The following is a 15,115-nucleotide window of genomic DNA, read 5'->3' as shown; positions in this document are numbered from 1 at the left end:
AACTTTTCCAAGTCGTGAATATGTTAGTTCACACATTGACTTTTACATTGAAATGTGTAACAAATAAACTTAAAATCATTGACTCACTACATAAGCATGGAAGTATTTTAAACATAAAATATGTTCTATAGTATTCAGGAAGCACTTGGCACATCTGTAAGTGAATCAGACCCAAAACTGGAACGTAGTGGAAGAGTCAGGATAGTCTAAAAATGAATCCCTAACTAAAAGGAACACACAGGATTACTGTAGATGAAAAAGGTTAAAGGAAAGAAGCTAGAAATCAGTCAATAAATGTCTTAGGGGTTAGCTTAGAGTGACTAGCCTCTGCGTGACTCTTTAAATTTTTCATGTTAACAGCTTCCAAATTTTCCATGGTGAGGATAATACATTGGCCTCCAAACCAGAGTGACTTGGGGACACAAAGGTAGAAGTCGATAATTTTCTTTGCCTATGTCTGAATATTTACAGTCAGAGGTAGAAAAGGAGGAGTCTGTCCCTTGTCTAGATGAGGTCAATCCCCAGGTGTGGGATGTCTCCAGCCCTGGTTTAGCCATAAATGTTCCACCAGTAAAGATTTCTCTGAGACCAAATGCTCCCTAGCCCTGGAAAAGACAATATCCCTTAAAACCAGTAGCTCTTGAGGGTCTTAGACCATTAGTTAACAAATACCGAGATACTGGAACTCGAATCAGCTGTGAGTCCCCCTGCAACACCCCAATCTTGCCCGTTCAAAAACCAGATGGATCTTACCGATTCGTCCAGGATCTAAGAGCTGTTAATGAAGCTGTGGTTCCCATCCACCCCATAGTCCCAAACCCATATACCCTCCTATCCCAAGTCCCAGGAAATGCCAAGTATTTCTCAGTCTTGGACCTTCAACTTGCTTTCTTCTGCATTCCTCTCCATCCTGAATCCCAAAAACTCTTTGCTTTTGAGTGGCGGGACTTGGAATCAAGAGAGACCATAGAGCTCTCAATTGGACTCGACTACCCCAAGGGTTTAGGGACAGCCCTCATATCTTCGGGACTTCCTCGGGGAGAGAACTAAGGGAATTAACTTTAACAAACAGTAGTCTAATACAGTATGTGGATGACTTGCTCATAGCTAGGCCAGATTTTACCAGCTCTCAAATGGACACTATTTAAAACGCTAACTTTCCTGTATGAAAAGGGTTATCGAGTATCCCCCAAGTAAGCTCAGATTAGCTTAACCCAAGTAAAATACCTTGGATTTATAATTACGGAGAGAAAAAGAATGCCTGACCCCGAGGGGAGATCCCTCATCTTAAATACCCCGTACCCCCAAACAAAACAACAGCTTAGGGGATTTTTAGGAAGGACCGGGTTTTGCAGGATCTGGATTCCTAATTATGGCAATCTGGCCAGACCCCTATATGAAAATTTAAGGGGGAAAGAGGAAGAGCCACTCGACTGGCATGAGACCTGCAAGGTGGCCTTTAATGCCCTAAAAGAGTCCATCACTACAGCCCCAGCTTTAGGCCTCCCCAACCTGGAGAAGCCTTTTAGACTCTATGTTTCTGGAAGGACAGGAACTGCTCTTGGGGTGTTAGAGCAGATGATGGGGCCCGTATTACAACCTGTGGCTTATCTCTCAAAATAACTAGATGAGGTGGCCAGAGGGTGGCCCACTTGCCTCCGGGCAGTAGCAGCCACTGCTCTTATGGTTAAGGAGGCATCTAAGCTGACCCTGGGTCAGCCCACTACAGTGTATACGCCTCACCGGGTGCAAGCAGTCTTGGAAACGAAAGGGGACAGGTGGATGACAGGGGGAAGGATCACCCAATACCAAGCCCTCCTCCTTGACACTCCAGAAATAAAGTTGAGGGTCTGCCAGACTTTAAATCCAGCAACCTTACTGCCAGATCCCCCTACCTCCCCTCTGGATCACCAATGCATACAAATCACAGACGAGTTATACTCTTCTCGCCGGGACCTATCAGAGACACCTTTATCTGACCCAGAGGAAAACTGGCACACAGATGGCAGCAGTTTTGTAGAAAAGGGAGAGAGGAAAGCAGGATATGCTGTAGCGAGCCTGGAAGAAACTAAGGAAAGTGGGTCTCTTCCCCCAGACACCTCAGCCCAGAAAGCTGAACTTTTTGCCCTGACAAGAGCTTTGGAGTTAGGAGAAGGAAAGAGGATTAATGTGTGTATGGACTCTAAGTATGCTTTCCTCATTCTGCATGCCCGTGCAGCAATTTGGAAAGAAAGAGGGATGCTCAGTGCCCGAAGCTCTGCTATTAAACACAAAGAGCTCATTCTCAGGCTCCTGGAGGCAGTCAAACTTCCTGCAAAATTAGCTGTCATCCACTGCAAGAGTAACCAAAAGGGGCAAGAAAAAGAGGCTCAGGGAAATAGGAAAGCTGATCAAGAGGCAGGACGAGCTGCCGGGGAAGCTACCTCTGCCACTGCTATCTGCCCCCTTTTCCCCAAGGAAACCCTGACTCCAGATTTTACCCCAGGGGGACATTCCCGATATGCTGAGCGGGGCTGGGAGATTGGGTCACATGGGTGGTTTCAGCCTGATCAGGCCCGAATAATACTCCCTGATTCTCAGGTTCAAAACATTACTAACTCCTTACATAAGAGCGCCCATTTTGGAAAAGATAATCTAGAAATCTTGCTTAAGCCTATTCTCTCCCATCCTCAGTTAGCTAAGGTTGTTAAACAGGTCACACAAAATTGTGACACCTGTCTAAAAAATAACCCAAAAACCAGACCTCCTCTAATTACACCTGTCCAACATCGGGGATCATACCCAGGAGCGGACTGGCAAGTAGAATTTACAGCCATGCCCAAGACCCAAGGGTTTTCTTACTTGCTAGTCTTTATCGACACATTCACAGGATGGATCGAAGCGTTCCCTACTGAGACTGAGAGAGCTACAGAAGTCTGTAAAGCTCTGCTGAAGGAGATAGTGCCTAGGTTTGGGCTGCCTCGGTCACTTCAGAGTGACAACAGACCCTCACTTACAGCCACGATACCCCAGAACCTAGCCGCATGCTTAGGCATAAAATACCAGCTCCGCTCATCCTGGAGGCCTCAAGCTTCAGGAAAGGTAGAGAGAGCCAACCAGACTCTTAAAAGGGCTCTGGCTAAGCTATGTCAGAAACACATAATAAGTGGACACATATGCTGCCCATAGCCCTCATGAGGATACGGACATCCCCCAAACGGCCACTATTGTTAAGTCCTTATGAAATGATGTATGGACGACCATTCTGAACTTCTGATTTGTTTCTTGACGAGGATGCCAATACATTCTTAAAACATATAATTGACCTGGGAAGGTTTCAGCAAGAACTCCAACGGTATGGAGAACAAACCACAGGAAGACTTGAAAAATCCCCAGGTAAAGCCAGGGGATCAAGTATCAGTAAAGACCTGGCAAGAAAAAGGGAGTCCAAACCAGCTGTCCGAGAAATGGACAGGGCCATATCAGGTTGTTCTAGTGACTTCAACTGCTGTAAAAGTGAAGGGTCTATCTGCCTGGGTCCACAATTCTAGAATAAAACCCTATGGCCTACAGGAGGGGGAGACAGAAACTGAGACTCCAAAGCCAGAGGACAGCTATTCCTGTGAACCTGTTGAAGATCTCAGGCTCTTGTTCAAGCAGAACCCCATCAATCCTGCCTCAGATAAGTAAAATGCATCATATGATGTTCTTCCTCTTTCTAATCATATCTCCCTGTATGGCTATTGATCTCTCCCTAAACGAGGCATGTTCACTTGCAAACCACACTGCTTCTCAACTCAACCTAAGCAGCCCGGGCTGCATCTGCATTAATGACAAAGGTTGGGGGTATGTCCAACCCATCCCAGGGTATCACTATCAAAGGCCCACCCTTCCAGCCGAGCTATGGGCTGTTACTCAGCGCCCCCATGTGGTCGTACTATGGCCTTTTGGGAAAAGGGGGACAAAAAACTTCATGTCTTGGTACCAGCAACAACTGTCTCTATTTACCCCCTGGATGACATCTGCAATCCCACCTGAGCCCTTATTTTCTCTCATGACTAACATCCCCCAAGTGACCTTCCCTATCTCTCTAAAAAGCCACTCCCTAACAGGGGTGTCAGTGAGAAATCTAGACGACTCACAATGTGGGGTGACCATCACTGTTGAAACTGATGGGAAAAACCGGGACAGGCCCTGCAGCTGGGAGACCAGCCGACGCCACCCCCGGCCAGCATGCGCCTGGCCCGGCCCGGGGCGCTTCCCGGACCCCGAGCGGCCTGGCGAGGCTGCGGGATCTCTGGCGGCGGTTGGGGAGGGGGGTGGCTTGAGCGGGGAGGACGTCTCGGTGGCCCCCCACCCCCCGCCCCCCACCATCCTGTTCGCTGCTCAGGGTCACGTGGCTCCGGACGAGCGGGGCGTCGGCCCGGGGCCGCGGTCCCCGGAGCCTCCTGCGGGCTTAGGGGCAGCCCAGCCGGGGCCCCAGGCGCCCATCCTGCCGGCTGTGCAAACGCCCTGGAGTGCCTCAGCCCCTCCCTGTCCCCAAACCGAGGCCCGCCCTGCCCCCACGCCACGGGCCCAGCACAGGACCTTCCTGAGAGAGCGGACGAGTGACAGCCAGGCACACGGAGAGGCACTCGCACGCACCCAAGCCAGGTGAGACAGAGGCAGAAAGAGTCGAGGGTTCAGAGAGAGACTGGAAGACAGCGTGTGGGCAGGGGGGGCCTCGGGCAGGATCCCGGGCAGCTGCAGAGACCACCCGGCCCTCAGCAGCCAAAGCGATGGGGGCGGGGGGAGGCCACTGAGCAGCGGCGAGCCTGGAGAGGCCCAGGGTGGGAGGACACCTGAGATCTCCGCGCTCCGCTCCCCGCCCCCCTCCCCCCAACCCCCTGCACGCATGCCACGCCGGGGCGCTCTGACACTAGCTTCTCTGGAGTTTTGTCACTTGAATTTCTCTCCCTCTGCTCAACTGAGTGATGACAGTGTATTGAACAGCTAGGTCATTTCCAAATAAATTAAGCTTAGTGTTTCACAGGACACCCGGACATGTATGGAGAGACCAGCACGGATGCATGGACACCAACCTTGGTAACTGGACAACCAATGGGAAGTTACTCTCTGACTCAGGAGAGATAAAGAAACCCGAACAGATGGAATGAAATGAAGAGAAACACAAGCTTTGCAACTCACACCCTAATTCAATTACCAGAAAATAAACAACACTATAACCATTTTAGAAAAACAATAGACCTCTCCATGAGCTTTGGTCGGGTGAGGAGTTCAAACACACAGCAAAAAAAAGCCAACATTTCCAAGTCGTGAATATGTTAGTTCACACATTGACTTTTACATTGAAATGTGTAACAAATAAACTTAAAATCATTGACTCACTACATAAGCATGGAAGTATTTTAAACATAAAATATGTTCTATAGTATTCAGGAAGCACTTGGCACATCTGTAAGTGAATCAGACCCAAAACTGGAACGTAGTGGAAGAGTCAGGATAGTCTAAAAATGAATCCCTAACTAAAAGGAACACACAGGATTACTGTAGATGAAAAAGGTTAAAGGAAAGAAGCTAGAAATCAGTCAATAAATGTCTTAGGGGTTAGCTTAGAGTGACTAGCCTCTGCGTGACTCTTTAAATTTTTCATGTTAACAGCTTCCAAATTTTCCATGGTGAGGATAATACATTGGCCTCCAAACCAGAGTGACTTGGGGACACAAAGGTAGAAGTCGATAATTTTCTTTGCCTATGTCTGAATATTTACAGTCAGAGGTAGAAAAGGAGGAGTCTGTCCCTTGTCTAGATGAGGTCAATCCCCAGGTGTGGGATGTCTCCAGCCCTGGTTTAGCCATAAATGTTCCACCAGTAAAGATTTCTCTGAGACCAAATGCTCCCTAGCCATGGAAAAGACAATATCCCTTAAAACCAGTAGCTCTTGAGGGTCTTAGACCATTAGTTAACAAATACCGAGATACTGGAACTCGAATCAGCTGTGAGTCCCCCTGCAACACCCCAATCTTGCCCGTTCAAAAACCAGATGGATCTTACCGATTCGTCCAGGATCTAAGAGCTGTTAATGAAGCTGTGGTTCCCATCCACCCCATAGTCCCAAACCCATATACCCTCCTATCCCAAGTCCCAGGAAATGCCAAGTATTTCTCAGTCTTGGACCTTCAACTTGCTTTCTTCTGCATTCCTCTCCATCCTGAATCCCAAAAACTCTTTGCTTTTGAGTGGCGGGACTTGGAATCAAGAGAGACCATAGAGCTCTCAATTGGACTCGACTACCCCAAGGGTTTAGGGACAGCCCTCATATCTTCGGGACTTCCTCGGGGAGAGAACTAAGGGAATTAACTTTAACAAACAGTAGTCTAATACAGTATGTGGATGACTTGCTCATAGCTAGGCCAGATTTTACCAGCTCTCAAATGGCCCTGTTTAAAACGCTAACTTTACTGTATGAAAAGGGTTATCGAGTATCCCCCAAGTAAGCTCAGATTAGCTTAACCCAAGTAAAATACCTTGGATTTATAATTACGGAGAGAAAAAGAATGCCTGACCCCGAGGGGAGATCCCTCATCTTAAATACCCCGTACCCCCAAACAAAACAACAGCTTAGGGGATTTTTAGGAAGGACCGGGTTTTGCAGGATCTGGATTCCTAATTATGGCCATCTGGCCAGACCCCTATATGAAAATTTAAGGGGGAAAGAGGAAGAGCCACTCGACTGGCATGAGACCTGCAAGGTGGCCTTTAATGGCCTAAAAGAGTCCATCACTACAGCCCCAGCTTTAGGCCTCCCCAACCTGGAGAAGCCTTTTAGACTCTATGTTTCTGGAAGGACAGGAACTGCTCTTGGGGTGTTAGAGCAGATGATGGGGCCCGTATTACAACCTGTGGCTTATCTCTCAAAATAACTAGATGAGGTGGCCAGAGGGTGGCCCACTTGCCTCCGGGCAGTAGCAGCCACTGCTCTTATGGTTAAGGAGGCATCTAAGCTGACCCTGGGTCAGCCCACTACAGTGTATACGTCTCACCGGGTGCAAGCAGTCTTGGAAACGAAAGGGGACAGGTGGATGACAGGGGGAAGGATCACCCAATACCAAGCCCTCCTCCTTGACACTCCAGAAATAAAGTTGAGGGTCTGCCAGACTTTAAATCCAGCAACCTTACTGCCAGATCCCCCTACCTCCCCTCTGGATCACCAATGCATACAAATCACAGACGAGTTATACTCTTCTCGCCGGGACCTATCAGAGACACCTTTATCTGACCCAGAGGAAAACTGGCACACAGATGGCAGCAGTTTTGTAGAAAAGGGAGAGAGGAAAGCAGGATATGCTGTAGCGAGCCTGGAAGAAACTAAGGAAAGTGGGTCTCTTCCCCCAGACACCTCAGCCCAGAAAGCTGAACTTTTTGCCCTGACAAGAGCTTTGGAGTTAGGAGAAGGAAAGAGGATTAATGTGTGTATGGACTCTAAGTATGCTTTCCTCATTCTGCATGCCCGTGCAGCAATTTGGAAAGAAAGAGGGATGCTCAGTGCCCGAAGCTCTGCTATTAAACACAAAGAGCTCATTCTCAGGCTCCTGGAGGCAGTCAAACTTCCTGCAAAATTAGCTCTCATCCACTGCAAGAGTCACCAAAAGGGGCAAGAAAAAGAGGCTCAGGGAAATAGGAAAGCTGATCAAGAGGCAGGATGAGCTGCCGGGGAAGCTCCCTCTGCCACTGCTATCTGCCCCCTTTTCCCCAAGGAAACCCTGACTCCAGATTTAACCCCAGGGGGACATTCCCGATATGCTGAGCGGGGCTGGGAGATTGGGTCACATGGGTGGTTTCAGCCTGATCAGGCCCGAATAATACTCCCTGATTCTCAGGTTCAAAACATTACTAACTCCTTACATAAGAGTGCCCATTTTGGAAAAGATAATCTAGAAATCTTGCTTAAGCCTATTCTCTCCCATCCTCAGTTAGCTAAGGTTGTTAAACAGGTCACACAAAATTGTGACACCTGTCTAAAAAATAACCCAAAAACCAGACCTCCTCTAATTACACCTGTCCAACATCGGGGATCATACCCAGGAGCGGACTGGCAAGTAGAATTTACAGCCATGCCCAAGACCCAAGGGTTTTCTTACTTGCTAGTCTTTATTGACACATTCACAGGATGGATCGAAGCGTTCCCTACTGAGACTGAGAGAGCTACAGAAGTCTGTAAAGCTCTGCTGAAGGAGATAGTGCCTAGGTTTGGGCTGCCTCGGTCACTTCAGAGTGACAACAGGCCCTCACTTACAGCCACGATACCCCAGAACCTAGCCGCATGCTTAGGCATAAAATACCAGCTCCGCTCATCCTGGAGGCCTCAAGCTTCAGGAAAGGTAGAGAGAGCCAACCAGACTCTTAAAAGGGCTCTGGCTAAGCTATGTCAGAAACACATAATAAGTGGACACATATGCTGCCCATAGCCCTCATGAGGATACGGACATCCCCCAAACGGCCACTATTGTTAAGTCCTTATGAAATGATGTATGGACGACCATTCTGAACTTCTGATTTGTTTCTTGACGAGGATGCCAATACACTCTTAAAACATATAATTGACCTGGGAAGGTTTCAGCAAGAACTCCAACGGTATGGAGAACAAACCACAGGAAGACTTGAAAAATCCCCAGGTAAAGCCAGGGGATCAAGTATCAGTAAAGACCTGGCAAGAAAAAGGGAGTCCAAACCAGCTGTCCGAGAAATGGACAGGGCCATATCAGGTTGTTCTAGTGACTTCAACTGCTGTAAAAGTGAAGGGTCTATCTGCCTGGGTCCACAATTCTAGAATAAAACCCTATGGCCTACAGGAGGGGGAGACAGAAACTGAGACTCCAAAGCCAGAGGACAGCTATTCCTGTGAACCTGTTGAAGATCTCAGGCTCTTGTTCAAGCAGAACCCCATCAATCCTGCCTCAGATAAGTAAAATGCATCATATGATGTTCTTCCTCTTTCTAATCATATCTCCCTGTATGGCTATTGATCTCTCCCTAAACGAGGCATGTTCACTTGCAAACCACACTGCTTCTCAACTCAACCTAAGCAGCCCGGGCTGCATCTGCATTAATGACAAAGGTTGGGGGTATGTCCAACCCATCCCAGGGTATCACTATCAAAGGCCCACCCTTCCAGCCGAGCTATGGGCTGTTACTCAGCGCCCCCATGTGGTCGTAATATGGCCTTTTGGGAAAAGGGGACAAAAAACTTCATGTCTTGGTACCAGCAACAACTGTCTCTATTTACCCCCTGGATGACATCTGCAATCCCACCTGAGCCCTTATTTTCTCTCATGACTAACATCCCCCAAGTGACCTTCCCTATCTCTCTAAAAAGCCACTCCCTAACAGGGGTGTCAGTGAGAAATCTAGACGACTCACAATGTGGGGTGACCGTCACTGTTGAAACTGATGGGAAAAACCAGGACAGGCCCTGCAGCTGGGAGACCAGCCGACGCCACCCCCGGCCAGCATGCGCCTGGCCCGGCCCGGGGCGCTTCCCGGACCCCGAGCGGCCTGGCGAGGCTGCGGGATCTCTGGCGGCGGTTGGGGAGGGGGGTGGCTTGAGCGGGGAGGACGTCTCGGTGGCCCCCCACCCCCCGCCCCCCACCATCCCGTTCGCTGCTCAGGGTCACGTGGCTCCGGACGAGCGGGGCGTCGGCCCGGGGCCGCGGTCCCCGGAGCCTCCTGCGGGCTTAGGGGCAGCCCAGCCGGGGCCCCAGGCGCCCATCCTGCCGGCTGTGCAAACGCCCTGGAGTGCCTCAGCCCCTCCCTGTCCCCAAACCGAGGCCCGCCCTGCCCCCACGCCACGGGCCCAGCACAGGACCTTCCTGAGAGAGCGGACGAATGACAGCCAGGCACACGGACAGGCACTCGCACGCACCCAAGCCAGGTGAGACAGAGGCAGAAAGAGTCGAGGGTTCAGAGAGAGACTGGAAGACAGCGTGTGGGCAGGGGGGGCCTCGGGCAGGATGCCGGGCAGCTGCAGAGACCACCCGGCCCTCAGCAGCCAAAGCGATGGGGGCGGGGGGAGGCCACTGAGCAGCGGCGAGCCTGGAGAGGCCCAGGGTGGGAGGACACCTGAGATCTCCGCGCTCCGCTCCCCGCCCCCCTCCCCCCAACCCCCTGCACGCATGCCACGCCGGGGCGCTCTGACACTAGCTTCTCTGGAGTTTTGTCACTTGAATTTCTCTCCCTCTGCTCAACTGAGTGATGACAGTGTATTGAACAGCTAGGTCATTTCCAAATAAATTAAGCTTAGTGTTTCACAGGACACCCGGACATGTATGGAGAGACCAGCACGGATGCATGGACACCAACCTTGGTAACTGGACAACCAATGGGAAGATACTCTCTGACTCAGGAGAGAGAAAGAAACCCGAACAGATGGAATGAAATGAACAGAAACACAAGCTTTGCAACTCACACCCTAATTCAATTACCAGAAAACAAACAACACTATAACCATTTTAGAAAAACAATAGACCTCTCCATGAGCTTTGGTCAGGTGATTAGTTCAAACACACAGCAAAAAAAAGCCAACTTTTCCAAGTTGTGAATATGTTAGTTCACACATTGACTTTTACATTGAAATGTGTAACAAATAAACTTAAAATCATTGACTCACTACATAAGCATGGAAGTATTTTAAACATAAAATATGTTCTATAGTATTCAGGAAGCACTTGGCACATCTGTAAGTGAATCAGACCCAAAACTGGAACGTAGTGGAAGAGTCAGGATAGTCTAAAAATGAATCCCTAACTAAAAGGAACACACAGGATTACTGTAGATGAAAAAGGTTAAAGGAAAGAAGCTAGAAATCAGTCAATAAATGTCTTAGGGGTTAGCTTAGAGTGACTAGCCTCTGTGTGACTCTTTAAATTTTTCATGTTAACTGCTTCCAAATTTTCCATGGTGAGGATAATACATTCACCTCCAAACCAGAGTGACTTGGGGACACAAAGGTAGAAGTCGATAATTTTCTTTGCCTATGTCTGAATATTTACAGTCAGAGGTAGAAAAGGAGGAGTCTGTCCCTTGTCTAGATGAGGTCAATCCCCAGGTGTGGGATGTCTCCAGCCCTGGTTTAGCCATAAATGTTCCACCAGTAAAGATTTCTCTGAGACCAAATGCTCCCTAGCCCTGGAAAAGACAATATCCCTTAAAACCAGTAGCTCTTGAGGGTCTTAGACCATTAGTTAACAAATACCGAGATACTGGAACTCGAATCAGCTGTGAGTCCCCCTGCAACACCCCAATCTTGCCCGTTCAAAAACCAGATGGATCTTACCGATTCGTCCAGGATCTAAGAGCTGTTAATGAAGCTGTGGTTCCCATCCACCCCATAGTCCCAAACCCATATACCCTCCTATCCCAAGTCCCAGGAAATGCCAAGTATTTCTCAGTCTTGGACCTTCAACTTGCTTTCTTCTGCATTCCTCTCCATCCTGAATCCCAAAAACTCTTTGCTTTTGAGTGGCGGGACTTGGAATCAAGAGAGACCATAGAGCTCTCAATTGGACTCGACTACCCCAAGGGTTTAGGGACAGCCCTCATATCTTCGGGACTTCCTCGGGGAGAGAACTAAGGGAATTAACTTTAACAAACAGTAGTCTAATACAGTATGTGGATGACTTGCTCATAGCTAGGCCAGATTTTACCAGCTCTCAAATGGACACTATTTAAAACGCTAACTTTCCTGTATGAAAAGGGTTATCGAGTATCCCCCAAGTAAGCTCAGATTAGCTTAACCCAAGTAAAATACCTTGGATTTATAATTACAGAGAGAAAAAGAATGCCTGACCCCGAGGGGAGATCCCTCATCTTAAATACCCCGTACCCCCAAAGAAAACAACAGCTTAGGGGATTTTTAGGAAGGACCGGGTTTTGCAGGATCTGGATTCCTAATTATGGCAATCTGGCCAGACCCCTATATGAAAATTTAAGGGGGAAAGAGGAAGAGCCACTCGACTGGCATGAGACCTGCAAGGTGGCCTTTAATGCCCTAAAAGAGTCCATCACTACAGCCCCAGCTTTAGGCCTCCCCAACCTGGAGAAGCCTTTTAGACTCTATGTTTCTGGAAGGACAGGAACTGCTCTTGGGGTGTTAGAGCAGATGATGGGGCCCGTATTACAACCTGTGGCTTATCTCTCAAAATAACTAGATGAGGTGGCCAGAGGGTGGCCCACTTGCCTCCGGGCAGTAGCAGCCACTGCTCTTATGGTTAAGGAGGCATCTAAGCTGACCCTGGGTCAGCCCACTACAGTGTATACGCCTCACCGGGTGCAAGCAGTCTTGGAAACGAAAGGGGACAGGTGGATGACAGGGGGAAGGATCACCCAATACCAAGCCCTCCTCCTTGACACTCCAGAAATAAAGTTGAGGGTCTGCCAGACTTTAAATCCAGCAACCTCACTGCCAGATCCCCCTACCTCCCCTCTGGATCACCAATGCATACAAATCACAGACGAGTTATACTCTTCTCGCCGGGACCTATCAGAGACACCTTTATCTGACCCAGAGGAAAACTGGCACACAGATGGCAGCAGTTTTGTAGAAAAGGGAGAGAGGAAAGCAGGATATGCTGTAGCGAGCCTGGAAGAAACTAAGGAAAGTGGGTCTCTTCCCCCAGACACCTCAGCCCAGAAAGCTGAAATTTTTGCCCTGACAAGAGCTTTGGAGTTAGGAGAAGGAAAGAGGATTAATGTGTGTATGGACTGTAAGTATGCTTTCCTCATTCTGCATGCCCGTGCAGCAATTTGGAAAGAAAGAGGGATGCTCAGTGCCCGAAGCTCTGCTATTAAACACAAAGAGCTCATTCTCAGGCTCCTGGAGGCAGTCAAACTTCCTGCAAAATTAGCTGTCATCCACTGCAAGAGTCACCAAAAGGGGCAAGAAAAAGAGGCTCAGGGAAATAGGAAAGCTGATCAAGAGGCAGGACGAGCTGCCGGGGAAGCTACCTCTGCCACTGCTATCTGCCCCCTTTTCCCCAAGGAAACCCTGACTTCAGATTTTACCCCAGGGGGACATTCCCGATATGCTGAGCGGGGCTGGGAGATTGGGTCACATGGGTGGTTTCAGCCTGATCAGGCCCGAATAATACTCCCTGATTCTCAGGTTCAAAACATTACTAACTCCTTACATAAGAGCGCCCATTTTGGAAAAGATAATCTAGAAATCTTGCTTAAGCCTATTCTCTCCCATCCTCTGTTAGCTAAGGTTGTTAAACAGGTCACACAAAATTGTGACACCTGTCTAAAAAATAACCCAAAAACCAGACCTCCTCTAATTACACCTGTCCAACATCGGGGATCATACCCAGGAGCGGACTGGCAAGTAGAATTTACAGCCATGCCCAAGACCCAAGGGTTTTCTTACTTGCTAGTCTTTATTGACACATTCACAGGATGGATCGAAGCGTTCCCTACTGAGACTGAGAGAGCTACAGAAGTCTGTAAAGCTCTGCTGAAGGAGATAGTGCCTAGGTTTGGGCTGCCTCGGTCACTTCAGAGTGACAACAGGCCCTCACTTACAGCCACGATACCCCAGAACCTAGCCGCATGCTTAGGCATAAAATACCAGCTCCGCTCATCCTGGAGGCCTCAAGCTTCAGGAAAGGTAGAGAGAGCCAACCAGACTCTTAAAAGGGCTCTGGCTAAGCTATGTCAGAAACACATAATAAGTGGACACATATGCTGCCCATAGCCCTCATGAGGATACGGACATCCCCCAAACGGCCACTATTGTTAAGTCCTTATGAAATGATGTATGGACGACCATTCTGAACTTCTGATTTGTTTCTTGACGAGGATGCCAATACACTCTTAAAACATATAATTGACCTGGGAAGGTTTCAGCAAGAACTCCAACGGTATGGAGAACAAACCACAGGAAGACTTGAAAAATCCCCAGGTAAAGCCAGGGGATCAAGTATCAGTAAAGACCTGGCAAGAAAAAGGGAGTCCAAACCAGCTGTCCGAGAAATGGACAGGGCCATATCAGGTTGTTCTAGTGACTTCAACTGCTGTAAAAGTGAAGGGTCTATCTGCATGGGTCCACAATTCTAGAATAAAACCCTATGGCCTACAGGAGGGGGAGACAGAAACTGAGACTCCAAAGCCAGAGGACAGCTATTCCTGTGAACCTGTTGAAGATCTCAGGCTCTTGTTCAAGCAGAACCCCATCAATCCTGCCTCAGATAAGTAAAATGCATCATATGATGTTCTTCCTCTTTCTAATCATATCTCCCTGTATGGCTATTGATCTCTCCCTAAACGAGGCATGTTCACTTGCAAACCACACTGCTTCTCAACTCAACCTAAGCAGCCCGGGCTGCATCTGCATTAATGACAAAGGTTGGGGGTATGTCCAACCCATCCCAGGGTATCACTATCAAAGGCCCACCCTTCCAGCCGAGCTATGGGCTGTTACTCAGCGCCCCCATGTGGTCGTAATATGGCCTTTTGGGAAAAGGGGGACAAAAAACTTCATGTCTTGGTACCAGCAACAACTGTCTCTATTTACCCCCTGGATGACATCTGCAATCCCACCTGATCCCTTATTTTCTCTCATGACTAACATCCCCCAAGTGACCTTCCCTATCTCTCTAAAAAGCCACTCCCTAACAGGGGTGTCAGTGAGAAATCTAGACGACTCACAATGTGGGATGACCATCACTGTTGAAACTGATGGGAAAAACCGGGACAGGCCCTGCAGCTGGGAGACCAGCCGACGCCACCCCCGGCCAGCATGCGCCTGGCCCGGCCCGGGGCGCTTCCCGGACCCCGAGCGGCCTGGCGAGGCTGCGGGATCTCTGGCGGCGGTTGGGGAGGGGGGTGGCTTGAGCGGGGAGGACGTCTCGGTGGCCCCCCACCCCCCGCCCCCCACCATCCCGTTCGTTGCTCAGGGTCACGTGGCTCCGGACGAGCGGGGCGTCGGCCCGGGGCCGCGGTCCCCGGAGCCTCCTGTGGGCATAGGGGCAGCCCAGCCGGGGCCCCAGGCGCCCATCCTGCCGGCTGTGCAAACGCCCTGGAGTGCCTCAGCCCCTCCCTGTCCCCAAACCGAGGCCCGCCCTGCCCCCACGCCACGGGCCCA

This window comes from Muntiacus reevesi, unplaced genomic scaffold (genome assembly GCF_963930625.1).
Source record: "Muntiacus reevesi unplaced genomic scaffold, mMunRee1.1 SCAFFOLD_38, whole genome shotgun sequence".
Taxonomy (NCBI): Eukaryota; Metazoa; Chordata; class Mammalia; order Artiodactyla; family Cervidae; genus Muntiacus; species Muntiacus reevesi.
This window is presented reverse-complemented; position numbering follows the sequence as displayed.